Consider the following 8,810-nt stretch of genomic DNA (forward strand, 5'->3'; position numbering starts at 1 on the left):
CCCTTCCATGCTCAAAATAAGTTATTTGTTTGGTGCAGTAATGCAGCATAGCCACTTTTGAATAGCTGCGGCTCAGTGTTCAAAATCCCCATGCAGCCATGAAGATCACTTGGTGACCTTGGACCAGTCACTTTTTCTCAGCCTAACCTACTCACAGGGTTGTTGTGAGAATAAAGTGGGAAGGATGAGAACTATGTATGTCAACTTGAGCTGCTTGGAGGAAGGGTGAAAAGCTTGGAGAAAAGCTTTTTGCTCTTGGGAAATTGGTGTTAAAATGCCAAAAACACAATACTAGTACATAATGAGTCGTTTGCCCTGCCCAAGGGCATGGAAATGAACTAGATTTTAATAGTATGCCTTGCTGTCTTATAATTTTGTGCATGAAGTAAATTACTAGTGCAAAATTATGGCCACATGGCTTATGATATAGTTGATGAAATATTGTTTGTTGGGTATAAATAGCTTAATGTACGTTCTTGTCGTTGTTAATAGTAGTATAAAGCAACTACATGTCTTGCCGCAATGCTTGTAATCTGTAATCTAATTTCATGTCTGGTGTTGTCTCTCCTTTTATATGTTCTTCTGGCTACAGATCATGGCTGCAGAGAATGACAACTTAGTATGAATGAGGAAGAGCAGGAAGAAGATGGGCCACTGTGATATACTCATTGAAAAGAGCAATCGAAAGTCATCTTTGTCTTGTTGCTGTTCAGGAAGGAATTCTTCTACAGAAGGTAAAGCAACTTTGTCAGAGCTCAAAGGGTGTGTGGGGGCTAACACATCTACATTTCTCTTTGTATTGAAATATAACAGTGGCTGTGCATTCAAACAAATGGATTGATGGATTCAGTTTGTGACATATCCTGTTCTTATGGGAAAGGCAAAAACCAAAACAAAACCCCAAGCCGGGTGCTGTTGTCCTATAGTTGTATGCACATTCTATTTTTATTCTGTCATTAGAACATTTTAGAACTGAAAGCTTTGGAGATATTAGCCAATCGAAATAAGATCTTGAAAGCATCTTCATTCGTACAACTATGGTGCATTCACTTATCATCTATGCTATGCAGCCCAAGCACCAATGGCGTCTCTGCATTACATTGTTTGACAAACAGTGGTGGATGACTAAAGTTGGTACGTGTAGAACTATTTTGGTCTCTTTGGGGAAGCTACATAAAATGCAAATTTCAAATTCGGTTCTTTTCAGAAGCACCTGAAAACTTACTCTATAGAATAGATGCTCTGTTTCTGGAACAGGACATGTTTGAGTCCTATGGGTGTTTTCTGAACCATAATTGGCAATAATAAAGATTCCTAGTTGGAATCTTTTCAGTTTTCATCACCAAGTTGATGAAAACAGTAAACAGCATCAGCTGACGGTTGTTGCTTCTGTCCCAGAAAAACAATATTTCCTGTAGTACTAATTCCTAAGTGATGGCTCAGAGCCTGCCAGGGAGTACAAGAGAACTGCTAGGAGGTTAATCACTGTAGATGTTGGCTGTAAGGAAAAGGACACAATGCACTAAATTGTTGCAAAATGAGAGAGAAAGAAATTGAGCACGTGCCTAAAATTCCGTTAAATGGATGGTTTAGCAGAGTTGATGGGTAGATATTTTTACGTTTAGGAAAGAATAGAATTTTAGTGGGAAAAGGCTAACTTTGAGATTTTGCTGCTCCTTTTCTGTGGAACACTCTATTGCTGTTATTTTTAAAAGAAGTTCTTAAAGGAAACTAAGATAAAAGCCATGGAGCAATGGAGAACAAGGAAGCAAAGAAACCTGCCAGGAGCATAACATGAGATAAGAGACAAAAGGTAGGAAGGAACAAGGCAGCGCAGAGCTTTAAGAGCTATTGGAACACCATAATAGGGAGTTAGGTAAGAGAAACATATTGGAGGGCAAGGAAACTCATTTGTGCAGTATCATTTTGAATAGAGAAATAGAGCAGAATATGGAAGACCAATTTAACAAAATACTGCTTTAGCGCACATAATTTTAATACTTGAATTTGAACTTGGTGATGAAAAGAGAATCGGCAATCTTTTTTTTCTTTACAACACTCCCTGTTGCTGTGAGCCCATATTAACATTTTCTTTTCTTTTTTGATCTCGTTGCTCTTGGATGAAAGTAAGCAAAGACAGAGGGCCTGGCAGAGCTTATGTTCGAACTATACATAAGCAGCTTCAAGTAGCTGTTTTGTTGACTTAGGAGGCTTATGTTTGACTAGGTGCTGATCTGCCTCCCTTCTTTAGAAATCTTCAACTTGGGTGTCATGATTGCTTTCAGAAGCATAATGTTCTGGAAAGTAATTAAAGGTTACGCTCTGGGGGGAGTAATCTGCCTGGCACTGTGAAAATAATATGCTTGGGCTGCAGAAACACTAAAATGATCTGTCATTCGTTGCAAAAACAAGCTCCTGGTCTCTGTGTTTCGTGCCAGCATTTTTCCTGAGAAAAACACTCTGTATGAACGAAGTGCAAAAAGATGACTTAAAGCTTTCATGAAATATCACATAAAATCACCAATTTGTTTCATAGGTTATTTTTAGAGTTACAAGCACTAACTCTCTCTAAAAGCTGTACACAAGCAATGACTTTGGCTTTGATGTTAAACTGGAGGAAGTAGTGCTTAAATAATGAAAGGTGGTTGCTTTCAAGAATGGACTTGTCAATTGTTCATGTGTGTATGGAAAAATTGTTCTGCCTAGTTCCTACTTATTTGTGTAGAAAGTATTGTTTCTGCAGCTATACTTATGTAAATGCTTCCTTGTGTTTCCCTCCTGAAGCAGTTAGTGACAAGGTGGCTTTCTTGAACTGACTTTTGCTTGTCTTGAATCTAGCTTCTGATTAGGTAATATGATCTTTATATTGCCTTGATCTGCTTGTTGTGAAATGATGACCACCGCTACAGATGAGCTTTTGGAGTGCCAATTCCAGTTATTATAAATATGGTCCTGTGAGCTAGATCTGAGTAATGAACTTTACACAAGGTTTTATTATATTTATTTATTTCATTTCTGAACTGTTTTCTGTAAGACATTGGAAAGCAATTTGAGAATAAAACAATATATAAATGTAAAACAGTTTTGAGTCCAATACAAATGTAGATGGGCATTTTCTTACCACCTCCCCAATTAAAGAAGATAAATTAAATACAACATTCACAGGACAATAGAAGATATGCAGATTTACTTGTCCTAAGCTGTTGGAAGGGCTATTAATACTTTTTTACTTCCATCGTTCTTTCAAGTACTTGAATTTACTTACTGGTAAGCCACTATATCATGTTGCTGGTAAATTCATGTCTGCTAGGGAGTTACCATGACCAATTACCATTAATTTCTTCAGAAAAAAACAGACTCTAAAAACACAAGAACACAAATGATTTAAGGTGTACTGTTGGGAGATTGTGAAGAGAAGTTACAGATATTGTCTGTATATCTACTTCTTCTATCTGACAACAGGGTCAAGTCATCCTCATTCTTCAAGTTGAAAACCCTATAGAGCCCCACATTCCCATAAGCAAGAGGTAAAGTCATTCTCTCATTGACACTTGTAAACTCTGAGGACTGGTCTATTTGTAGGTGAAGGTTGTATTGTGTAATGTGTGAAGGGCAGTGTGAGTATATTTACCAGGAAGAAGAAATTGTTTAGTTTACTCAGTGCAAGAGACCTACATTTTGGAATTTTTGCTGTGAGCTGGTGCAGTCATATTATCGTCAAACGATGAATTATTGGAGTCAAAATGACTTTAGTCCTGCACTTGAACATTTCAGAGTGCTCTGTCTTGTATTTCTGTAATTGATAACATGCCTGTGTAATAAGCAAGAGAAACTATCCTCACTTTGAAATCTGGGAGGCAGAGCACTTTAAGACACTGGAAGCAGGCGCCAGTAGTAGTGTCTGTTTCATAATGACTATCTGTGCCAAGCGACATCTAGACTGCAAGGTGTGCTGTGCATAGAAAGGAAATTAGCATGTGGAAGTCTCATTAGAAAGGGCAATGATTATATAGAAGTTATTTCACTTTTTTATAAAAATGGAAAAAGATTAACATAGAAAAGTATCCCACCTTTCATTTCTTTTAAAGGAGGCTTGGGGTTGTTTCAGAAAATTGTGCCTTTGGTTTGCACCTGCAACAGCTTTGCCCTTGAACTAGATTTTTTTCTAAGGTATCACAGCCCATTGGTGTGCACTTGACTGTTACATCCCTAAACAATGAGCCACATTGCTTCTAAAAATGTATTTGGAGGTTTTGTGTGCATTTTTTGTTTCACACATCGGTAAGATTTGCATGTAATGTGAAGCCAAACGATGGCTTAGTGCAAATGTACAAGCGCAAGGGCTCTCAAGGGAGAAGATCGCAACCACCTTGCCTCCCCCTCTGTACTTGGCGCTGCAAGCTAAGCCATGGGTTGACTTAGCATGTTATCCAATCCTGAACTTGTGATTTGTCTCTTTCTAGACAAACGACAAGCTGCAAACCAAGAACATAGTTTGTTTGCAGCTGATGCTTTATGTTGAGCAAGACAAGTCTGGATTTGGAGGACACACTAAACCAGACCATGGCTTGGCTCACAGGACAGGAGGAGGAGCCAACAGCTGCAGTCTCCCCTCTGGAAATTCATGTGCTCACACATTTTCACTATGCCATTATTTGGCACTATTCTATTCTATTCTATTCTATTCTATTCTATTCTATTCTATTCTATTCTATTCTATTGATTTATTGCATTTATAGCCCATAGCACAGGTCTCCCCGTCTCCATTGTATCCCTACAGCAACTGTATGAGGTATGCTAGGCCGAGAGACAATAAAAAGGGGAAGACAGAAAAAAAGGGATATTTTATGTGCAAACTAGGTTATTAATTCTTCTGGTTGACATTCTTAGTATGTCTCTGTGTGCTCCAATAGAAACTGGAGTCTCTTAAAAATGACAAAAGCCTTTTCTGTTTATTACAATGCCCAGAAAAGTCATACATGCTCTTTTCTGAATTAAAATGGGAGGCTTGCATAACTACACATGGAAAATGTCTGTAAGAGTAAGATTCACTCATGCCCTATGCTTTTGCTTGAGTCACACTTTGCTTGAGCATGCTTCCTAATTGAAAGAATGCAAAACCAAAGCAATGACCTATGCAGAGACACAGTGAACAGTTTCATTTGATAACAGGTCCCCCATTTCCCCTGTTTTGCTAATGACTGGATCATTTAGTAAGGGGTGGGCATCCTAGGGCATCCTATGCCCAAAGGCATATGAGCACACCACCATGCTGAAGCAAGGCAGACCCGAATCTGATTATGCCTGAAATGGAGACTTCTTTGAACCACATATACACCAACTTGGGTCCCATGATACAAAAAAGAATATAAATGTAAGGGGGGGAAATGATAGAATAACACTATTTGGTGTGTTAGGGCCATGTTCCTTTTGAAATCTGTTAGTGACCATATGTTGGCAGTGGGTGGGGTCACCCCTTCTCTCTGCCCTATAGAGGTAGGGACAGATCTCACTTGAACTGATTGCATGTAGAGGGGTCTTGAAATCAGACAGAAGGCCACAGGTTGTCCGTTCCTGATTTAGTTACACCCAGTGCAGATAAGTAGCTAGCTTAGAGCATGGTGTTAGTAATGCCAGAGCCATTGATTTGAGCCCCCATGCCGGGCTTTTTGCGCTGAACAAGGGCTTCATGCTTTTCTCTCTGAGATTACCTGGAGATTCACCCTACTTTTAAAGAGTTCTGGGACTGAGAAATAGTATGCAGCAGTGGCACTTTTCAACCCAGTGCCTTTTAAATTGTTGTTGTTTAGTCGTGTCCGACTCTTCGTGACCCCATGGACCAGAGCACGCCAGGCAATTTCTGTTAAATAAATAAATATAATCACCTGCTATTCTCCGTGATGTAGCAAACCAGGACTCTTGTACCCTGTAATGGCAGGAGAGAACTGAAGGGGAAAGATTCCAGACTAGGATGGGAGAAACCACTGCTATATATATGTTTTCCATTCAGAGCTCTTAATGTGACAGGCAGTTCGTCTGGCTCTGGCAACCGTATTTCTAGAAATGCCTCAGATTTTTAGCCAACTGCTAGATTGTTGGCTTTCATATCCCAGATTCCCATCAGCAAACCACAAGTGTAGGCACGTGTCATCCTTCTTTTCGTTTTCTTTTACTATTGTGTGCATCAGCCTCACACTTACCGTATTCAGGTTTTTAAGGGGCCTTTTGTATGTCTCTCAAAACTTGTATCTCAGAAGTCTCCCAAACTGTGAACTCTACTATTGGTAACCTAAACTCTTTCTTCTTTTGGTGATTAGAAAGCTCATCATTTTAGCTTACAAGCTGTCTCCTAAAGCAGTAAACTGATAGACTGCATGGGAATTGTAGGCTTCTAGCACTAAGTTGCAATGAATAACAGAAATGAGTAAGTCAGCTGTCTGTTGCTATTCCTTTAGCAATTGAAGTTACTGACAATGCTGTTATTTGAAGATCAAGCAACAGCAATATTTCAGATAACAATTGCTTCAAAAAGATACCCAAATCCCTGCACTCCACTCACATGAGTAGACTGTGGTTTTTAATTGTGCTGTCTAATCCCTCTCCCTCCTGTTGTTGGAAAGGAAATGGAATTTTCATAGCATAAGGTGCATTAGCTGATTGCAGCCACATGATACAATTTGACTACAGAAAACAGGATAATACAGTGCTATTCGTGAAAATTTGTGTAACAGGCAATATGCCTCCATGTAATACCAAAATAAGTTACAATTAAACCCATGTTTCAAGAAAAGGCAGAAACGTGAACAGTTGAGGAATCTGAGTCCATATGACACCAGAGATAGGGAGAGCTACCGATGCTTATGTGATAGTTAGTTAAAACTTGGCAGCATTTCAAGTATAGGTGTTGTGGTACTACTAAAAGGAAAGCTAAATAAGCCTCTTTCGCATTATAGGCTGAAAGGATGGTTCTCAACTTTCCACCCTCCTAGCCTATCAATGCATTCTAATAGCATATAAAGCAGGGTTTAATTTCTCCTTAAATTAACTGTCATAGAAGTGCTCTTAGCTTTCTGTATGGAATGGGGGAGGGTTGGTCCAAAAAAATTTGGAAAATCCAGGGGGGGGGCTCTGAGGGGGGAGGAGGGGGGGGAGGGAAACCCAGCCACCAAAGATGGATCTCCTTTAGAAGGCCGCACCTCACGGGTTCCTCTTGTGGCAGGAGGGGGCCCGTGGGGAGGCGGCACGAAGAAGGAGTAGGATAAAGTGAATATTTTAAGGAAAAGATTTTGAATCAAGAATAGAAAACCCCCTATAACTATATTAAGAAACTAAGAAAACCAGGAAGAAGAGATTCGAGGAAGTCACAAATATAAAGTTAAGAAATTAAGAATTGGAGAATTTTTTAAATTATTTGTTCGTTTGTGTGTGTATGTTGAGGGACTAGCTGGGGGAAATCCAAACCTCAGTACTCCTCCTCCCCCCCTGGCCTCCTGGTGGCAGGGGGGAGGAGGGGGGGAGGACAAACTCAGCTTTAAAATGGACCGCCTTTGGCTCTCAACGCCCACGGGTCCTACTGGTGGCAGAAGTGGACTTGTGAGGGGAGGGAGGGAAGAAGGATGGAGTATATATATTATGTTTTGTCTTGTTTTGTTTATATTAAAATCAATAAAAATTATTATAAAAAAATTGGAAAATCCATTTGAGCATTAAGCAGATATTCACTGCTCCTTTGCAGATTTTATCTTACTAAAATGTCTGTTTATTTCTAATGCCAAACCCAGTCAGTGTTTTTAAGTACGCTTTCAAATCCAGGGACTATTGTCCTGGGTAATTTTGCATTTGTTTTTCCAGATAAAACTTTGGATACTACAACATGTGTCACATGTTTCTCCTACTCATCTTTTATTTTATTTTATTCCTGCTCATCTTTTATTTTCTTGTGCCACATATCAACCTGATAAACTCCCATTTCTTTTTAGCATGCACGCAGCATGTATTATGCATTTTAGTTCCCCTGCATTGCATAGGTAAAACTAGACTAACAGCTGAACCATTCAATTGGGTATTCTGATTCATAATTTGTGGACATCGCATCAGCATGAAAACATGTATGCCAGAGAGCTACAGGTTCCCTACCAGTGATGTAATCTCTCCACAGTTAAATGATGTCTGCTTCCCTTTGCATTTTCTACTGGGTAGTGTGTACTAGTCTAGGTTTCACAGTTACTAACACAGTCTACTGATGTTTGAACTTGTAGAACCAGAGATCCTGCGCAAGCATTGTACATTGATAGACTTCCACTGGACTTTGAACTAATTATATTTTAAATTGCTCTGAAAACCCTTCAGAGCTTCCTAGCATTTGGTAGATCTGAAGGAATAGCCTTGCTACCTAAATATTTTGAAGGCTATACAATCTTAGGAAACTGTTATCCAGTTACCAAATGGTTGTTGCTTTGTTCTGTTCAGTTTTGCTACTATCCTACACACAGTACAAACTATGCCAGTTCTCATTTATGTGAAGTTGACTCTGCAAGCCAGAGTGAATTTCTCCTTACTGTGAGTTTTTCTTGTTGTTTTTTTCATTTGGAAGTATTAAAGTTCAAAGAACCTGTCACTATGGTTTGGCTAAATATTATACCTGCTTCTAAAGATAGAGCAAATCAAAGTGACATCTTGGGATCACATGAATGAATCATTTGCAAAGCTGGAAATAAGACATGGAAACTTATTTGGAACTAATAAGAGAATTCTTTGTTAGTGTATTTTTAACCAAGGCTCCTGTGTAAAGTTAGTGAGGCCTACATGCA

The 8,810-nt window shown here is 39.2% G+C and overlaps 1 protein-coding gene across 4 annotated transcripts in view; it reads left to right on the forward strand.

Annotated features, from left to right (window-relative positions):
- Window positions 1–8,810, forward strand: part of RNF41 (ring finger protein 41) — a 30,086-nt gene that overhangs the window by 7,098 nt on the left and 14,178 nt on the right. For all 4 annotated transcript variants that reach the window (XM_035103776.2, XM_035103778.2, XM_035103777.2 and 1 more), the window contains exon 2: window positions 593–734. The gene's annotated coding sequence lies outside the window, so the exon portion shown is untranslated. The remainder of the gene's footprint in view (window positions 1–592; window positions 735–8,810) is intronic.

The sequence above is a fragment of the Zootoca vivipara genome, chromosome 2 (assembly GCF_963506605.1).
Source record: "Zootoca vivipara chromosome 2, rZooViv1.1, whole genome shotgun sequence".
Taxonomy (NCBI): domain Eukaryota; kingdom Metazoa; phylum Chordata; class Lepidosauria; order Squamata; family Lacertidae; genus Zootoca; species Zootoca vivipara.